This window comes from Cyrtonyx montezumae, unplaced genomic scaffold, assembly GCF_038088225.1.
Source record: "Cyrtonyx montezumae isolate F1298 unplaced genomic scaffold, pur_monq_1.0 scaffold_8, whole genome shotgun sequence".
Classification (NCBI taxonomy): Eukaryota; Metazoa; Chordata; class Aves; order Galliformes; family Odontophoridae; genus Cyrtonyx; species Cyrtonyx montezumae.
Window position 1 is genome coordinate 32,657,639 of NW_027072089.1, and position 21,320 is coordinate 32,678,958.

Here is a 21,320-nt window from a genome sequence, read left to right on the forward strand (position 1 = left end):
TCAAATCATGACCTACAAAAGGATGTGTGCTCCTCCACTTGACATTTTCCAGTTCCAGATGATATTTCCAGAAAAGGTGCTCCTTCTCTAGAAATAAAAAGTAAACAAACTATATATAACTATATAGTTATATATATAAACAGAGCAACACCAACAACACAATCAACATATGTAATCAAGTTACTATTCCTGGAACCATCTTTATTCTCCATTTTTTTATCAGTAGGTTTCTTTCACAGATTATTCAGAGAACTTGTTGAGCAAGAGGAACTACAAGAATAAAATTAGGTGTTTTATAGATACACATATACAAAAATATACAATGATTGTTCAAATTTGTGCATGTTTTATTTTTACATTAAACGTCGTGAACTAAATCCATACTAAGTTTAACTACCTCGATTTCTGAGGAGTTATGTTTAAGTCTAGTGTTTGCCTCATCCACTGCAAAACCCAGAGATCCATATGTTCAAAAGAAAAGAAAAACTAAGTTCTGATTTTTATAATAATAATTAAAAAAACCTGTCCAAGCTTGATTTCCTTCAATGTTCATATGCTGGAATGTTTCATACTGTACCAGGTTGCATATGCTTGCACACTAATTCTCAATTGCCGTATGCAGTTTGTGACAACCATCTGCTAAGACCTCCCTTAGAGTTCTTTCTCCCACTCAGCCCAGCTGAAATAAAAATATGGACAGAAACAACTTCTGCAGGGAAATGAAAAAGTTAATAGGGGACTTGGAGTTAGACTGTGTATCTGATTTGAATTCCTTTGCTCCCACAACTTATGCCCTACTTATAAAGCATTCCTGAAGTGTAAAACATTAAATATAACAGAAAACTGCAAAATAAAGCCATACTTCCTTTGACAGACCCAAATGTGCTAGAAAGGTAATAATAAAATATGTATACACAACGCACATGTGTTAGCTCGCTCTCACTAACCACTCTAAAACAGCAGCTTCGGCTGACTGTATCTAGCGCCTCATCACATTAAAGCACCCTAAAGCAGGAGGGGGATGAGTGGTGAGAAAAAGAGGGTGTGAGAGAGAAGGGGCTGAAAAATCTGCTCTCGGTTTCATCGCCAGAGAAGTGACTCCATTTAAGCCAATCTCATCACAAACTCCGAGTGCTGGATGTCAGCTGCTCCAGATCAAGCTGGAGGTGCAAGCCAGCGAGCAGAGCATCTGAAAATGAGAGACTGCGGGTGAAGGAAGCAGGAAGGTGAATAAGAGGTGAGCGGTGATAGAGGGGGGAGCCACAGGGTAGGAAAGTGCTGATGGACTGTTACCTTTGAACATCTGATCATCTCCAGTTTTCCATTTCACCTTATTTTCCAGTCATGGGTTAAATTCCCCATCACATCCAAATCATGGAAAACAGGAGTGACAGAAAGTTCAAATGGGTGAGCAGTCAGTGCCTTGCCCTCGAGCATGACCATCTACGCCAAAGCTATGGAGCACAAGCGTCAGTGTTAGCAAGTCAGTGTTTAGCTAGTTCATTCTTTAAAACCTCCCAATACAATAATATTGATTCCATTGTGGTTTGTTTTATTTGGGCTTTTTTTTTTCCTAAGATCAAATATTTTTCCTTTCCTACCATTTGAAGCCTCATGCTTCTTGTTGGAGCATCAGCCATCATGGAATAGTGGTAGCAGTGGTTTCCTCTGCACAACCATTTGAGGTCTAGGCTGCGTGGAACAGAGGTAAAGATGGCTCCAGGTGTCTTCCAGATAACAAGTCTATACATTCACAGCAGCATGATGATCATCCAGTTCATAACATGATCCTTGCCCCATGCTTGTTTTGTGAAATGAGATGAGTGCCCTGAGACAAGAATGATGACAGAATTAAGTATCTGGAACCAGAAATCATGGATCTTGGGCTGCATTTCCGTGATGATGACTTCAGCAGGTTTTCATTGTAACTGTGAGTGAAAAATTGAGCACAGCAATGAAGCCTAAGTGATTTGACTTAAAAAGAGGAGAAAAGAAAAGGGAAAAGACAGATAATTTTTGTGCTGCTGAAAAAAAGTGTTCCTGGAACTCATGTTCTGTTAGATTTTTAAAGGGAACATAACTGTGTATTTGGCAAACACAGTATTCCTAGTTTAGATTGTCTCATGTGACACCTTGGGTCTTAGAGGCTCAGTAAGTCATAAGAGATTCACCCTAGAATTGTTAAGGCTGTGCCTATGTAAATCTTGAAACTGTAATAGGATTGAACTACTTAAAGAGCTTTCAAAAGACTGGCATATTAAGTTATAGATCAATATGTCCCCCACTGGTTATTAACTTAACAGCTGCTGTAAGTGTAGCCTACCAGTTTTAAATATAGGAGCAACACTAAATAGTTCATTGTGGTATTCCAGATGGAATACTTAAAGCAAATTAAAATATCTGCATATTTGAGTTCTCTGTAGCACAACTATTATATCATTCTTTTATGTAGGTAGTGTAGCAATCACTTATTCCCACTGGATTAAAAAGTTTGAAGGTAAGGATGAGAAAGCAACTGATGTCAGCTATTCAGCAAGTCCCTCTGCCTGCAGAAATTGTTGCAGGGGCCGAATCAGGAGCACTGAGAGAAAGCTGTGTGCTGGATCTGGGATCTCATTTCTCTTCTTCCAGGTTTTTTCTGCTCATGCAAACTACTGGTAATTTCTATGAACCATCTATTATTAACTTTTAGCATGTGGTAATTTGAGGCATGACTGTTCTAGCAGGTAAATAAAACAAACTAAAATAGGAAGAAGGGCAGCTATAGTGACTTGCATTGCTTACAGTGTTGAAGTATTGGGCAGTGACTGTTTCTTGCAATGTGCCAGCCACACTACAAGCTGCTGGCTTGGCTGGAGTGCCTCCAGAGGCCCTGGAGCTCATCAATGTTAGAAGTACAGCTGGAATTTATAGTGTCTCTTTGTGTACCTGTGCTTGATCACCAGGACATAGACAAGGTCAACATAATCTTGCCATAAAATTGTGACAGAAAACTGCTTAAGAATATATCTATCCCAAAGTATACAAGAAGACAGATACCAGAAGGGAGTGACGGTGCAAAGCTATGAAAGGAGTCTTGGCTATCCCTGCTGGTCTTGTATGTGACTGCACTCATTTTAGAGCACCAGATTCATTAGAAGATGCTTAGGAAAGACATTCAGCATGCTCCAGAAAATGTTGCTTTTATTTTACGCAAGTATGCTTGCTATTTACTTCAGTTTGCCTCATCTCTTTGAAAACTTCTTCTTACACTGGGATGTTGTGTTCATTTTTCAGGTAAGATATATGCAGCACCTTTAAAATGCAATGCACAGCACCATATGGACAGGAAGTATTTATTACTATTGTCAATACTTTTAAACTCCATAATTTTGTACTCCAGAAAGTACTACAGGTGGATGGCAACAAAAGACCAGTTTCTGGTATTTCTTCTTCTTAACTGATTTGGTGTTGTTCTGATACTCAGCAGCTGTCATCTGTGATGACATTAAACATACAGTGGATAAATGGTTTCATCTTTAGAACTGATGAGGCCAATTGTTCTTCTGATCTGTATACCTGCAGCTTTTCTGAGGCATTCTTCTGTGTGTTGAGTGCTCTATTTTTAAACTGCTGGAATTGACTGAAACAGTATTTAGACTGTAAAGCACTGTGATGCTGTGACCAGACAGGCTCCTCTCTCCTGTCACCCTCATATAGAAAGCTGTTTCTGCACAGAGGCTATTACCCTCCAGTGCCAATGGGGATATCAAAATGGGCTGTACTCACGCAGGCAATATGAAAAGGAAATGGGTCAGCTCACACCTCTGCTGAGAAAACAGAGTTACATGCAGATGGCACACACAGAACAACAGAAATCTTACTGTCTCCTTCACAGAGTTGCTGAATAGCACCATGTACCTGTTCTGTTGCTGCTTCTACTCTCAGGCAAGGACCTTCAGCTCATCATTGGGAAGATTTTTCACCAGGAGCATGTGTACTCACCTGATGATACCAAGAGAGTTGTGTCGAAGGTCACAGTTCAGCTCAAAGCCACTTTCCTGGGTAAAGTCATTATTAAAATTAGCTTCCTTTTATAAATGGGAGAAAAAACTCAATGTGCTCCATCTCTCTGCTGTCCCAGAAGTGTGGCTGTCAAAAGATTGCTCTGTGTTTTCCAGCTGTTGGACTACGTTACACCTCAGCCCTATCTGTGGATAGCATATTTATTTAGACGGGAACAGATTTGAGCAATCACAACAAAACTAATGCTGATATTACTAATAGGCCTCCTTTAATATCCAGTTCGTGAAGTCTCGATCCCTAATTTTGAGTGCAACCAAAATAGTTGTGCAACTTTCAATAAAATTGCACTTATTGACACCAGTGTGAGCTGCTGAAGGCAATTACCTGTATACATTGCTTTATAAGTGCTGGGAAAAAGCACATTACAGCATGCCTATAGACACATAACTCAGTATCGGTGGCAAGAGTCACTATAAGAGAAACTTGATGATGGAATGGTGAAAAACCTCTGGCAGATTAGTTCCTCTTACTTGTAGGTGTTACAGCGACAATATATCAATCGTTTTAAAGTAATGCATTACCATTCTCAGGTCCATGAGCTGCTTTTATACTTCCATCATTATGTCTGTGGCCTTCAAAGTTACAGCTGATGGACCTTCTGTCAAGACCCAGATACTTAATCAATGTGACAGCATCCTACATTTTTTGAACCCAGAGGCCTTGAAAAAGTTTAATGCAGCTTCCAGGTAAAGTTCAATCCACATGGCTGAGTCCCCCGAAGTATTTTCTCTAAAGAACTGCCCTCCCCCTCCATGTTACCATTCCCAGCATACTTCATGCTTTGAGAGAGTGGAGAGCTAGGCTGGAAGGTCAGGCATTATTGCAACAGAAATAATGTGCTGTACAGAGCTCTGGTACCCATTAACATGTTGCATGAAAGACCTATAGGTAATTCCTGCACTTGCAAGAATCAATTACAAAAGAGGTGAGGACTTTTGCCAACAGAAATGAGTTCTTCCTTTCCACTGTAACCATGTATGCTTGTAATTATCCTTAGATGAGAATGTGAAGAGGTGTATTTTTGAGGAAAGGGAAATTCTTGTGATTTTTTGGTGGGTACAGCATTTTTATTAATAAAGAAGCAGCCTGATGGTGGCCTTGTTTACACTGTGAATGCACCAACACAATCCATCAACAGCATTGAGTTATTTTACATTGTTACACCTAAACTTACCAAATGATGCCAGGGATGCAAGATTACCTGAGAAATAACTGGGCCTGGGAGCTTCTCCACTTCCCCCAGTTACAGCAGAGAAAAGAGAATCTCTCAACAAATCTTATTTCCCCAGGATAAAATTACTCCCTCTTCCTTCTTCTCTTTGCACCCATATGCACACATGCACACACAGTCAGAATGTGGCCCAGAGTGCTTTTGTTCCCTGCTCTCATTAATGAGTGCCAATTAGCTGTAAAATAAATAAATACTAGCCATGTTATGATACGAATTTCTTGTGGAAGGGAATGTTCCAGAATCCTAATTGCCACATTTTCTTTGTCTCTTTGAGTTTTATACTTTATATGCAAAATGATTGTATACAGTTATTATCCAGCTTAAATAACAATGCTGGTAATTGTAGCAGAAGCGAGTTCACTTACAGTTAAGTTAAAACACTATATATCAGGTATGTTCATGTGATCTGTATTAAAAAATTAAACAGTGAAATATAACACTATCAACCATGAAAATCCATTAATGTTGATCATTAGATTTTAACTATGCTTTTCGGGTTGATAATGTGAAGAAGAGGAAGACACTTCAGCTGACCATGCCTAATGCTGCAAGCATGCAGCAGAATTAAATTCTTTATTTTTTCAGTATGCGATAAAGAAAACAGGAGCACTGCCTATTAAAATATAACAACTTTGATGAACAGATCCTTTCGTTCCCAGTCTTTTATTATAGCCTTTATCCAGAACTCGTACTGCAGGTACCACATTGCATAAATAAGCTGATCTGTCAGGTTTTTGGCAATTTATGGGGCTGGTCAGCCTGTACATTCATGCAGTTTTTTGTTGCAATGAGATGTAATGGCTTTTCAGCGCACCATAAGCACAGTTGTGACCACAGGCTCACTAGTGTCATTTTGTGTGCAGTAATGAAGCCTGACGAGTGGTCTCCTGCTTGCAGATAGCCGGCTGTTGTCCTAAAAATGCAAACCATTGCCTCGGGCCATGGAATCAGGAACAAGCAAAGGACAGTGGCACAGGCACGGCTCCCTACTGCTCACCCTCCCTTCAGCACACTGCACTTGGATGCAGCAGAATAGTCTTTACCCTTGTACATAAGGACACAATGAGAGAAAGTGATAAAAGCAATTCTGCAAAGGCCATGTTGGAAATCAGGCTTTGTGATGTTGCTGAGCTGACGTTTGGAAAAAAGAAAATCCATTGCCCATACATTTCCCTCCATATACAGGGAGCACCTGGAGAAAAATGATGCTACTTCATCCTAGTTTCCTTTCGTGTTCTGTGTATCTGTATAAATGTTTGTGTAGAAATGGGAGTGCGAGCTTATTTATATTTATTTACATTTTGCAAATGTGTACCTACACCCACACCAGCACGCACGCACATGTATACATACACACAGAGAGGCAGAGCTAGCAGGCAGGCAGCTCACGGGAACAAGCCCGGCTGCTTGTTCTCACAGTTCATCTATATTCCATGGCCCAGGAGGGGCAGGGGGCTCACACTTCCCCCAGCCCTGGAGCAAGGCCCCCTCTTCACTCAGACACTTGGGGATCGCCAGAGAGCTCCCTTGCGCCAGGCAGCACAGCACTGCGAGATGTCCTCGTTTCTGGATGAAAAAGGAAAACTAGGCTGTTCTGGGTTAAATTGGATGATTTGTGGTTTAATTAAGCTTGGTAGTGCAACTCTTTCCTGCCCCCTCCCCCCACACCTGTTCCTGTGGTAGAGAATCCTGACACCTGAAGGGTAGTTTGCTCTTTTGGAAGGTATGGACTGCCTCTGTGGTTTCTACATGCACACCCCGTGTGTTGTAAACAGCTATAGGCAAAAGATGTGAAGCAAAAGTGACAAACCCATTCTAGTTATAACCTCAGTGTCGTATTCCTCTTCATTGTCTCATAGCTCTCTGGAAAGTTATCCTTCCTCACAGAACATTTCATGGTGGGAAGCACCTTCATAAAATACCATACTAGGGGAGAAAAAGGGAGCCAGATGCTCCCATACTCATCCCGGCTGAGGGTTTTCCAATCTCCATCTTCAAAATGTCTGTGCACTCATTTCACAGACTGTGAAAAGCTGCAGGTGATATGGTGTTCCTCATGCAGCAGTAAAGCTGTGTGATACATGTGGAGGAGAAGGAAGGAAGCTAAGGGAGGCACAGCAGTAGGTTACATGTGAGTATCCCTCATCAGCTGCGACTTTGTCTCAGAAGTGAGCGTGGTCCTCAGACATAAAACCTCACAGAATTGTTTGAATTGGAAGGGACATTTAAAGGCAAACTAGTCCAACTCCTCTGCAATGAGCAGGGACACCTACAGCTACATCAGATTTCTCAGAGCCCTGTCCAGCCTGACCTTGAATATCTCCAGGGACGGGGCATCCACCACATCTCTGGGCAGCCTGTTCCAGTGCCTCAAACCTAGGTTACCTGGTTCTGTATTACTTCATTTCAGAAGGAAAGGAAGTGAAGTATCAGGACTGCTGCAAACAAGCAGACTGGGCATGCATAAATAAGCAGTTCACCAAGTTATGAGACACCAAAAATGGTGAAAGTAGCAGATTCTGTTGTAACAGCTAGTCGCTAACATGCATTATAAGGGATGCATTACATTTGTCTTTATTTCTCAAATAGCTAGCTTAATATTGACATTTCTGAAATGTTAAATATAAACCAGAAAACATGCAGAATGTACAAACTGCTTTTCTTTTCAACATTTCCTTTCTTCTGGTGTTCTTTTATTTTTCTTTTTTATGTTTGTGAAATTACATGATAGGAACTTTGCAAAGTTAAGGTGGCTTTAACCCCGTATTTGGGTATATGTAATACAAAATGCTTGAACTTTTGGGACAGCAGCTATTTCTATGGATACAGTATGTTGAACAGACATGGAACAAAGAAAACCAAAACAGTTGGTTCTCTGCTGTCAAGGAAACAAGCTGCTCTTTCTGCTTAAATATCTTTTACCAAAACTAGAGGGAAAAAAAATCCTCCAAACTCGAGTTCACACTTAAAAAGAAGTCTGACTTGCAGGCACAAAATGAATTCATTTTCAAATATTTAAGGGAGGGATACTGTTGTGTCTGAAATGGCTAAATCAGCATATATCCTTGAAAGCCCCTAAGGTTAAAGTTATTCTTAAAGGAAAGGTAAATGTTAAATCATTTTTGGGAACAGTAGGAGTCCAGAAAGAAAGTGAGAAAACATTCTGCAGTGTTCTGTTTTTTGTGCTGCATGCAGATGACTTATTTAGATTACATTTGGTTATTTGTGGTCCTGTAATCAACCACTTTTTTTGCACCTATTTAAGCTACTGAGAACTTCGTACTTTAAAATAATGAAAACTAAACCTCATATCTGTTGAATAACGGAACATTTTAATAGATGCATTTCTTTCAGAAATATTAAAAACATGCACTGATTAGAAGTGTTTCATCTCTTTAAAAGCTGAAGATGCTTTTATATGACACTTTCAATGTACAAATGACACAGAAGACAGCAGCTACTCAGAAACATGCTTAAGGTTACATTTAAAAAATGCTTTATAGGAGAAAAAAAAACATCTCCTACTGCTTTTAAAATCTTGGATTTGCCTCCTGGTGTGTGACATGAGTTCTGGTTTGAATAAGATTCAATTGGAGTTCCTGCACTTCAGCAGAGATTATTGCGAGATTCTCAGGGAGCACCACAGAAGAAAACAGGTCTCTATTAAGGCTGAAAATTAGAAAGAAGCTATGTTTTGGCACATACTTTGTAAAATAAGCCCGTAGCATTTCTAGATACACGAATAGTCTCAAAATGTCCAGAGAGTTTTGACTCTCAAATGCATAGACATGATTTACTTATTCACTATCACATTTCAGATTTAAACCAGGGAGTACAAAGGAGGTTGAAGGCAAATAACCTCTTGTTTTAGAATTGGTTTTGTTTATGGATCATGAAGGCATTCTGTGGTAGGTTTTGTAACACCACTGGTGGGCTTACATGTACAATGGATGGTTATTGGGTGACCTCCCAGGAATGGGTGTGCTCTGCATGTACTTTCTTAGCCCCAGGAACAGAAAAGACCTCAGCCTTCTGTGAGCAGGAGCTGAAGTAAAATATATCACAATGCTCTGACTGTGGGCTAGAGGCATGCAGAGGAACCAGAATATGTAAAATAGCCTTGTACCCAGAGTTAGAATCTACCTTGGTAGGAACTTATAAAGAAATTCAGTGTATTTGACCCTCTGTGTACATGTGATTAAGGTGAGTTTTGAAGGGAATTGCCATGAAATTCACTGCTCCTTATAAAAGAGACTAGAAGTAAGCCCCTTCCTTGGATATTTTCTCTTGCTGTATTAACTTTGTCTTGTAGGCTAGAATTATCTTCAGTTATCCCTTAAGGAAGGAGAAGCTGTTAAATTTGAGACACATTCTGAAAAATCATTAAAGGTGCTACATACAACCACACTAAAATAAGAATTCCTACAGAAGACCTCATACTCATGCACAATTAACTGTACTGTGTCTTCTTCACAAGTTCATGCATTATAAAATTATGTAAAGTAACCTTATCTTTGAATTCCCTGGCTTTCCTTGCTTTGTTTAGACACTATCATAAGAGAAACGAGGGGTGGGTTTGGAGGAGAGGGCTAGTTTGTACACTTCTGAATATTTGAGCTGTGCTTAATCATCGTTATGTGTGAAATCTTTTATTTAAAAAAAAAATCAGTTTATCTGATACTTACTGCTCTTTAGTACAGCACAGCTTGGTTGCACTAGGTACGTCTTGTTGAAAGTATGTCCATAAATATGTCCCTTGCAGCACAGAACAGCTTGTTAACTTGGCAATCCTCAGCAATTTGCTTTGAAAAGTTTGCCTCAGTTTTGATAGTCCAAATGTAGGGCAAAAACTCAAACTAACTTTTTAGCTAATTTTACCAATTGACACTTTCCACCCATTTTAACTGCCTGTTTGCTAGAACAATGACTGCAACGCCTCTTTATTTAATAAGCTGTTTGGTTTTTGTTGTTGTTGTTGCTTCTTTGTTTGTTTGGCAAAGTGCTTCATTTTTAAGGGGCAAGGATGACTGATTTTCTGTTTTCCTAATACGAAATGTAAAAAAATAGCCCGTTATCTTGATCTATTATTTTAATTGTACATAAATAACAGGGGCAACGTGGTGCCACTAAGGACCATTTTGTGGAGGATGGTATCACACGAATTTGCAGTGTTTTCACTTGAAAGACAAATACAAAAGTGGGCAAATGCTATCTGTCACTCTGTCGCAGATGGGGAAAATGAGGCACAGAGAGGAGAAGTAAACTGTTCGATGCTCAAAGGCTACAGAGCACACGTAGCTTTAAGAAAAGCACAGATTTTTGCATGTATGCATTTAAAAATATCTACGCTCCTTTTCTTTGTTTTATTAAGGTTTTTGGCCAGCTTTACTGGAGATCTTTTAGAGTGTGAGAGTGGAAGTAGGATGCCTAGATTATTTCTATACCAAAGACATTAAGCTGACTTATGGGAGAAACCCTGAAGTGAAAGCTCTTGAGTCCATGTTCTAATTTAACCACATGAGGACTGCAATTGGAGATACTTCAAAGTGAGTTACAATGGTTAACTAAGTGAAAGATAATATCCCTTTGCCATTATTGTCTAGTAGGTCTCATTGCTCCTCTGGGCATGCTCCTTAGAATAAATTAAAAGGATCCACAGAGAACCATTTTGCTTTGGGTTTCTTTTTTTGCTGGGTTTTTTTTTTTTTTTTTAATGATTGCCAAAAGCTATTTGCTAGAATGGTACAGAATGTTTACAGATGCCTTAGGAAGAAAACAGCAGAATGTGGAACTAATTGTGTTTATTCAAGATAATTATGAAACACAAATGACCATTACTTACAACAAGTCCCCTAACAGCCAGAGTTTGACTCCTGGGGCCAGGATCAAACCCAGTAAAGAAAAGCCTTACTGTTAACTTATACTGTCCATATGGACACCACACATCAACACAAGCTATCGCAGCTACTGCGCTCACCTCTCTTCTTCTACCAAACTTCAGCTGTACAGAAGAACAGCAGTTGCTAAATTTGAAGAGTAAAGGCTAGTGGAAATGATGAGTGCTTCCGAAGAGAGCAAGGTCAGAGAAAAGAATCCATAGAATTTTCTGGCAACTAAATTGGAAGGTCTGACAAAGAAAAACAAACCAGCTTTGCTGCACTGGTGGTGGAGAGTTAATTTCATTACAGAACGGGAAGCATAAAGCAATCTAAAAACATGACTATTCTACTGTAAAGCACAATGCAATACATATTATATACATGCTCATCCCAAAATGGTTTGTAAGGCCATCTCTATCTAACTGTGTGCTACAGATATGAACACCTCATTCCCAAATGAGAGAAGTAGAGGAATCTGGTGCAGTGTTGCAATTACATGGCTGTAGATTAAGAAGAAAAATAGTTAAAAATTTCAAAGTGGAATATTTTGAGTAAAGTAGACCCCAGATTAATATACATCATCTGATTTCCTGGTTTTATATGGGGCATCAAACTGTATATTTTTTTAATCGACCTAGGAGATTGATCTATCTTAATTTATTTAACTGATCTGTCTTATGCAGATAATGATACTCGAATGGGTCAGTGTTGTCATTACATCTTCACTTTGATTACTTCATTCTTGTTATTGCTTTAGTTTGTTTGTTTCTGCGTTGGAGATATTTAGACTATCAACAATTTCATTAGCATGTTGTTCTTATAGAGAAAGGTCACTGTATCTTTAATAGTGTGAAAAAAAAATGATTCAGGCTCTACTGTTTTTGTTGATTTCATCTTCTAGTGACACTCATGAATTCAAATTCAGCAATGTCCAAGTGAAAAAAACAGCAAGTTCTTTGTTGGTTTTGACTCTTTCTTGCCCACAGGGATGAGAATATACTCTGGTGAAATTCTGGCTCTTAAATCTATTCAGGTTTTGCTTCAGTGTTCACTTAGATACCATGCATGTAATTTATGTTCAGTGTCACAAAACAGAATTCAACATATATTCCACAGCTCTAGGGAAAAGGATATGTGTGAGAACAGGCTCATTAATACATAATTGTTAATCAGGATTGAAGCCTACCAGCACATACATTGTGACTGAAAAATGCCAGAGATTCAAGGGAACCAGAAATGGTCTCAGTGCACAGGTCAGACCTGTGAAGTCTGGGTAAATGTTAACTAAGTTCCCCAGTTTCAATGTTAGTGAATTTTCCTGGGGAAGAAAATCCCCACTAAGCTCTGCATTTAGCATGACCAAAATAAATTAGACTAAGATCTGAAATTTATTCTCTGAAAGTTTTACAGATGGTTTGTCATACCCCCTGTGTTGTCCAATACTGGAGGGAAGTAACAGTCATAGGATTGTCATTTTACTTGTATCCAGTAATGCGTCCCTGGTTGTCATTGCTTTCCCTAGCACTTGTCCTTGCTCTCTTCTTAAAGGTGATTGCAGGTTCTCAGTTTCTTGCAGGAACTCCTGGATATTTGCAGATATCAGACATGAATGACCCACCATGGGAGGTGGGTTGTTTTTGGACTATTGTCTTGGTCCCCATGCTGCTCATGTCCAGGGAAATGACCTTACAGGGTCTCCTTCACTTCCCACACAGGTCATGGCAGCACTGGGCACAAAATGAGGAGAGAATGAGCAAAGCAGATTGTTAGAAATGAGCTGAAATAATCTGTGGTGCTGGGTAGACTTCGAAGACTCCTGGTTGTTTGGAAGAGGAGAGGCATTTAAAGAATATAGAAATCTTTCATTGCTACATTTCTATATTCCTGTATACTGCTGTATATTGCTTTATAAATATGTATATATAAAATATGTGGTCTAGAGACAAGAAGAAAAAAGGTATTTTAGAAGGATTGATAAAACTCAGAATTCAATTAAAGAGTTGTCAAGGAAAACCTTCAGCAGGTCTTAAAAAATAATTTCCACTGCTTTGCATTTAATACCTTTAAACAATGTATTTTCCCTGTTTTTCTTAATGACTTTTCAGTTCAGTCAGAACAGGCAGAGGATCAGGACCAGCCCCCCCCTGGCAACATCCCTTTTCTCTACATGTTAAAAGGACCAGACCTTGCTAAGTTCACCAGTTTCTCAAACCATATTTATAGCCAGAAGGAAGACTTCGTCTACCCTGGGGAGCTGTCGTTTCCTTCTACCAATGCACTCAAGTGGTACAGGTTGAAGGCATGTCTGAGGGACAGAAGGGAAAGAAGCAAAAGGCAAATAGCATCCCTAATCTCACACCCAGGGTGAAGAGTTTACACTAGCGAGAGCTCCATAATCTCTAGTCCAGTGTGTCTGGGCAAAGAAAAGAGTGGAAAATAATTTATTGGAAAATACTAACTAAATCTCCACAATGAAAAATTATAGGAAACCACATTAGAGAGGATGGCTCTGCTGCAAGAAATTTCTGGTGATGCCACTCAGCAGGGAAGAACTGGAGCAAAGGACCTCTGTGTGTTTCCCTTCCTTGGTGGTTGCACTCTGTAAGTGCTAACGACCTACTCATCTGCTGCCAGACACTGCATGACCACCCTTCTCTTCTCAGCCACCAGCTGATCCCCAGTCATGCCACCGAGGTGAGAGTTCACCACCAGAGGTTAAGGATAATAAGAGCCCCAGCATCCATGGGGAGTTCAGCTCATATACAAAGCCATAATTACATGAGCCATTACGATTGTCCAGGTGAAATGATATCACTGCAAGCAGGGGTAGAAAGCATTTGCAAAGATGAGCTTAAGAAGCAAGGCTGGGAAATATCTGTCATTCTCCAGTGGATGCACTGTGGCTTTAGATGGGCTATAAAATGAGGGTTGTTTGGCTATTCAAGTAGAAACCTGTTAAACACACAACCTTTTTCCAACAAACTTTACATCTTTTACTGAGTCTGTTCTTTCAACAGGTATTGATTTGAGCAGCCTTGACTATCTATTAAATGCATTTTGGATGCACAGAAAGCACCACAGAGCATTTCAAACCCCCAGTATGTAGTACAGAGGCAGTGTTTGTAATACACTGCTCATTGCTTCCACGAGCTGGACAACCCTCATACATGGTGGGCCAAATCATACCCTTGGATGAGTTTGCCTGATTCCCACTGCTGTCAGTGTTGCTGTCACTGAAATCTGTGGGAGTTCAGCTTGTGCATCCAAAGGGAAATCTGGCCTAAGATCTATTGTGCTCATATTCCTTCTTCAATATTTCTTGGTTTTGCCTGTCACTCTCTGTTCTTCGTCAAGGTAAAATAAAGACATCTAAAAATGTTGTGAAATAGAAAGAATAAAAACCTCTCGCGCTACAATGCTTGGCTTGTGAGTGTGAGAGTAATTAATGGATGCTCTTTATCCCAGGTTTCCTCGAAAAGACACTATGTTGATGGATTTACAGAAATCTGTAGCAGTTTTGCTAGCTTATGAGATTTGTGCAATACCCATAGATAGCCCCCATAAAATGGGCAAGTAAGATCATTTCACCCCCAATTTCACCCTCAGTCTTCCATGGCTGGAGCACTGCACTCATTGCTCAGGTGGCAAACTGTGGTCTACATGCCATTAGTTGCAAATATAAAGCCAGTTTAGGGACAGGCTGGATGTACTTTGTGCTTTCTGTGGGGAATATGGAGCTGGGGCTGTATAGGGATGACCATTGGAAGGGCAATGCTACAGCTCATCTTCTCTGGAGGTGTTCCCCCATCCTGTCTGAATGTCTCCTCATCATGGTCGTGTCTATGAGCTGAAAATCAGGCTCAAGATTGACTCCTCGCTGCACAGTTGCTTTGAATTTATTTTGTTCCTAGGCAGCTAGTTGGAGTGGTAAATTTATACATGCATTCAGCATTGTCATAATCATATCTTGCCTGAGGGCATATTGATCCTTGTTACCATATTGACTTGATGCTTTTACATCTGCCAGCAATAGGTCTACACATTTTTTTTTCTACAAAGATTGCACTTTTCCTTCCTCTGCCCCAAATTCTCCTTCTACACACAGTCTCCTTTTATTAAGGTGAAACACGTTTTTGTTCTTTTTTTTTTTTTGTGCAGCTTTTTAAAATGTGCCTATGTTTGCTCAGGTGAAGATTGCAAAGATTTCTGACTCTAATGAAAAGCAAGGGTAAAGCAAAGAGCTGAAAATTAATCAGCAATAGAATTTTCATTCTTAATTCTAAGCATACTAAGGGCGTGTTTTTTATTTGCTTTCCAGAGTGAAAGTAACAAAGAAAGCAAAGGGGAAGCTACCTGTTTGTAATTAAATTGCTTAGAAGAGAGGAGCAGTATTGGGTTGGTCCTTGGTGGCCGATACCGCTTGCAGCAGCAGAGCTGTCTCCACAGGCAGTTTCTAATTTTCACTCCTGCTCTCCATACAGTTTTAACTATAAAGGTCAGTAATGAAAAGCAGATGCTAAAATGGATCCAAAATAGTTTTTGCTTAACTTTTAGCATTTACTTAACTGATTACTTGTTACAAATCTGACACGCAGCAGACATAACAGTGCTCTTGAGGAGATTAAAGGATTAGTCACTCACTAGCCTAATCAGATTAATCAGAGATTTTGAGCACAATATAAAATTCTATCCACCGAGGGAATACCAGATAGCCACATGGTAGCCTAATTTGGGGTGGAGTGCTAGGAACGAGCAGAGCAAGATAATAGGAGGCAGATACAATTGCTAGTAGCCACAAGGATTTCTCTGTGTCCTGCACTTCTAAGTACCACTGAGAGATCTTGTATATTCTAGGGGAATTGCAGATTCACAAAATATTGCACCAACATCAGATATTAGCCTAGCAAAACTATAAGACAAAAAATAAGATGTCTGAATATCTGTTTGTCATATTAGTGAACAGTAAGCACACGTGTATGTTTTGCCTTATTTAATTTTGTATTTGAAAACTTATTTCTAATTTACAGATATAAAATCTTTTTATTTTTTTCTTTCTTTTGACATCATAGCATTCAAGGTCTGGGATACAAACTGTGGGGAAGAACTCTGCAAAATGTTAAAACATGATTTTGCGACAAAATTGAAAGATACTATTTGATATTATGTTATTCTGGAGTAGAAAAATAAGATTCACTCTAACGTGTGTGAGCTGCCAAAGCTGGAATTGAAATCCATTTTCATTTATGAAGGAATTTAGTATCTTTTAAGAAAAACTGCTTTGCTATTCCATACAATCAGAACAAAGGGAAAAGTGGGATGTAATCCCAGCAGTGAAACTGAATTTTTTCCACAGAAGAAGTTCCTTACCAATCAGAGTATTAATAAAGAGAAATCATAGGGAACACTGGTATGAGCCCTGTGTTCACGTGTAAAGGAAAAGAGCAAGAGAAAATCAATGTAAGTGATGCTGCCTGAATCTATCATACATTTCTTAACAAAACCCCGGAACATTCTCTTCTTTCATTAAAAAAAAAAATTAAAAAATCATGTTTTTCCATTTCTGGGATAGTGACCTTAACAAGTTCCCTTAGCATTTCGGAATGTGTCAGTCTCTTCTCTGAATCATATCTCCCTGACATCGTGTCTTTGGGAAAGAAGCACTTTTGAGAAAGAAACAAACAAATTAATCTCAATGTGCTTCAGAAAAGACGCTGGGGTTGGAAGGAGGCCAGCACTTCGCTCTGAAGGATGCTCTGTGCTTGGCAGAGCCCAGCAATGTGTGTCTGCAACGCTCTTCTGCTGAGATTTTAAGACTTAACAATTACAGTTCTTTATAAGAGAAAATGCAGATAAGCTAGGACAGGTAAAAGTTCGCTACCCGCAATAAAGTGTTTGTTATGCAAAAAGAAGCTCCTGGGGAGAAGCACTCAGACCCTACACCTGGCAGCTCACATCCGGCCGTGCACAGGGTGCGCAGAACCGGAGAGCTGAGGTACACGTGGGATACTGGTGCTGCCCTCTCCCTCACTGTCAGATGCTGTCAGATGGCTCTTTGCAGCCGTAGGATGACAAAGCTGTTTGCAGCGGTCCAGCATTGATGCACCCCTGGCATTGCCCCCACTTTCTCTTCCCACCCCGGCTCAGTGTGGCAGAGTTGCCCTTCCCTTCAGCCCTGTGACCCGTGGCACTCAGCATCCCAAAGCACATCCCGATAGGAGCAGCCCGGGTGGCACAGGCACAGACACAAAGCTGCCTTTGGAAAATAGCAATTGCGCGCTCGGGCTTTGCTTTCAAGAAAGAACGGGCTGAATGCGAAATGTGCCAAGTGCGGCCAGGACGGCATCGCTTTATTTTCACAAAGAAGTCTCCTAATTGCACACGGGCTGTCTTTTTGCAAACAAACTTGTTTCCACCTAACAATGACAGTCACGGGAGTGACCAAGTGTGTGTGTGCGTGTGTGTGTGCGGGGGGGCTGCTTTGTGGCAGAGCCTGTACGTCTCGTGCCCGTGCGGATGGAATTATTGTTTATTTTTTTAATTTTCGGAGGTAGGTTGATGACAGCTGAAGAAGACTGTATTTGCCGAAGAGCAGCATGACGGTAGAGAGGAGAGGAGCTCCTGAGGGAGATCTAATGGTGCCTCTCCTTCCTGCACAGAGATAAAGACTTATAATAAGCGTGTATGTTCACCATCTGGCTCTGTGCATGTGGTCCTTATGGAGGCGAAAGCAGCACAATCTGTAAATGATCAGGAGCCATCGCACTCTCTCCAGAGAATCCACGATGCAATCAAGGTGACAGATGGCATGGCCGCTGCTGTGGCCTCATGGAGAAGATCAAAATCACCTTCAATAAACTCTGACTGAAATGGGCATGAGCACCTCAAAAAAGTCAGTTTGTCAGTCAAACTGCGACAGCAAGCTGCATTGGGGAAACATAGCGGCCAGCTCTCTGTTTTCAATCGTTTCCGTCTGACTGAGCCTGAACTATGATCTTTCTCAAATTGTCCTTTCTGTTTAGCTGAAGCAGGCCAGCAAATTGCCAGATTCATAGCTTTATTGAAGGAAATTGAAAACATGATGTCCTCAATTCAAGGGACAAACAGCTGGCAGGTGCTTGGACACCCAAGCACATAAAATGGACCCCTAGTATTTTGGACAAGTTTGGACAACTTTTGTCAGAATAAATATAGATATATAATAAAATAGATGTAATAAAATTCCAATTTAGGCAGGGTTTATCAGGCATTAGCTGTCAGCTATTATATGACTGCAAATGAATCCTGTGCTATGTATTAAATGCTGGATTTTCCCATTTATGCTAAAAATACTGCATCTACTGCTAATTATGGTGATTTTTGTTTCACCATTTTGTTTGAATACCTCAGTAGACTCTTCTTGCCACAAGAGCTTACCAGGTAGAGCCATGAAGGGACAAACCCTGTAAGGTGACTGGCAACACTGATGGCATTGCTCAACCCTAGATCAGGACCAGTCTCTGCAAAATACTCAGGAAAGCAGACCCTTAGCCTTCATTCACATCAACAAGATCCCAAAAAGCCACCAGTACAATTTCTATCCTCGTGAAAGCAAGTTTACTCTATCCTTGAATTTATTGGCTCCATTATTTTCAGGAAAGCTGAAGTAATGCTACTTGTGTCCATTTTCAAGTACATCCATAAGGCCTGGCTGAAGCAAGGACATGATTGGAGGTGACAGAGGAAGAGAACGACGGCCTTCCTCCCATCCATGGGGTCCTGCCCCAAGGTCTTCCCAGCACCCACCACAGGGCTGTGTCGGTACGAGGAGTGGATGGATGGATGCATCCCCACTCGGCATAGCAGATGGTCACTGTCTTTCTCAGTTTGCTTGCTTGCATCTTCGGTTTTCTACCACCACATTTTACAATGTTCCCGTTGCCCTTAGCCTTTCCAGCTACTAGTTTTTGTCTAATTTACTCCTTAAATACTCTACAGATTCTTTTGGCTTCGTTCAAACTTTATTCATGGCAGTACATCTTCTCTAGATTTCAAGACCCTGGCACTTAACCATCTCTGTTCAACAAAGCATTATCAATGGCAATTTTTTTTCCCAATTTTTAGTGGCTTTTTTATTTGTTTGTTTGTTTGTTTTTTTCAATTGGGTGGGGAATGGGGGCACATTTTAAACTCCATCTTCTTGTTCCATCTGACTGATGTTACACCTGTAGCTGACCATATATTGCCGTGTTGCACATTTTGTGCCTGCAAAACAAACAACTAAGTAGGTTGTTTTTCTACTGGCTACCCCATTTCTCTCTACCAGTGTCACTTTTTTACACGTACAAGAGAAGAACTATGCCTTCTCTCACCAGCACACAGACACTAGGAGACTAGAAGAAAATGTCCCCGTATAAGACCACCATTCTCATTATCCAGAATAGTATTTTGCTACTCCAGTTCTCTGGGATCTGGATGAAAAAAGGGGCAAATTTTGATCTGATTAAGAGACTCTCTTGAGAGGATAAGATGGGAGCTTTAAAACTAGACTGCTGGGGGCATCTGACTCTCTGTTTGATTTGAGGTAATAGGGTCTTGCATTCCTTTTTCTGTGGTGTGGTACTAGGGACAACAGTAGAACAGGTGTATGAGCAGTATGTCCCAGATCTGGAACTTTTCACATTTGTCTTTTCTGGTGGTGTCCTGCCCATCCTCAGGGAAACATCTAAGTATTGCATGGACATTTCCTCTGGTGCAGTTTGCAAGACAGTGCTAATATAGTAGTGTAATCTATCCATGAGTAAGGCAATAGAACTGTAAGATTGAATTTTTCATATGGACTTGTCAAGGCATCTCAATAGCTGACATTATTATGGCAGCCAATCAAAGTGTAGGGAGACACCAAATTATTCTAACTCTAAGGTTTTGAAACTATTTTGGAAAATTAATGCATTTGGCACGGGCAACCACCAGTTGAGGTCTTCCTAAGTCATAGTTTTCGTTCTTTGGACTATCTTCTTCCACTGTTTTATTTGCTGTCTCTTTCTCACACAGACCTGGTGTTGTTCACAATGAAAGCATCAGGGAAGTTTGCACTGCACCTTTCCCAATGAAATCTAAGTCTAGGTCAGGTAATTTGATTGAAAAAGTTCAGTCTGCAACTACTCCATGGAGATCCCTTGTTCCAAAGCTTATTTTCTCCTGCTTTGATCTTCACAAGTCCACTGCAAAGGCTCTATCACCTATTGGAAAAAAGGTGCTCAGGAGGGTTCATGTACCAGAAGATGAATCAAATCACCGTCAGAGACTATTTCGTGTATCATAAACAGTTTTAGTTTTTGTTTAGTGTGTGATATTATGCATGTCATATAGAATGCTGTGGGTTACAATAAACAAGTGTATTAGATCAACTGAGAAAAAGCCAAGTCCAAGTGAAATTGGTTGCTACATGGCTCAGAAATCTGGAGGACTTTTCCCTACAGGTGGAAAGTTCAGTGAATGTGTAGAAATTTGATGTCATATGCTATGAGAAAGGAAAACGTATATGTTCCTAGGTAACTGAATGAAGTTAATGGAAATATAAGGCCAGAAATGCTTTTGTCCTTGAATGTTCTTTTATTGTATTCCAAATAGGGACTACATGTCATGGACCTGTGAATACAAAGACTGTTTTTAAATCTCTACTTCTTGCATGACTGACACTTACATTTCAGTAACATCTTTCAAGATATCCTTGGTGCACATTTATTTTGAAATACTGTATTGAACCTTTAAAGCCTTATTAGAATATTTTTTGCTACAGTTACACTCACAGATTACATGATCAACATTCAAACTGATTGTTCCTTACTCTAATATGACCTTACACCATGACAGCATAAATATGACAGTAACTGTAAGAAATTAAACAGCTTTTGTACTATGTACTCTGGATATTTTGTTACACGCTGATGGAGGAATTAGTTGATTGAAAAATGAAAATGTTTTGTTTTCTGAAAGAAAAATATGGAATTTGGATCCTAGCAATGTTGCCTGGGGAACGTTTAATAATATTGCCATGCCTGCAACATACCAGGGAAATGAACTCTCCAGCTATTCCTAGAAATCCGGAGTTCCTCCTTATCCTTCTTTTGTTTGCCTGCTTGCTTCTTCTTCTTAAATTTCATTCT

The 21,320-nt window shown here is 40.1% G+C and overlaps 1 protein-coding gene across 1 annotated transcript in view; it reads right to left on the minus strand.

Annotated features, from left to right (window-relative positions):
- Positions 1-506: 506 nt before the first annotated feature.
- The window catches only part of BHLHE22 (basic helix-loop-helix family member e22), a 253,806-nt gene continuing 232,992 nt past the window's right edge, over positions 507-21,320 (minus strand). The window contains exon 2 of the mRNA XM_065751925.1: positions 507-522. The gene's annotated coding sequence lies outside the window, so the exon portion shown is untranslated. The remainder of the gene's footprint in view (positions 523-21,320) is intronic.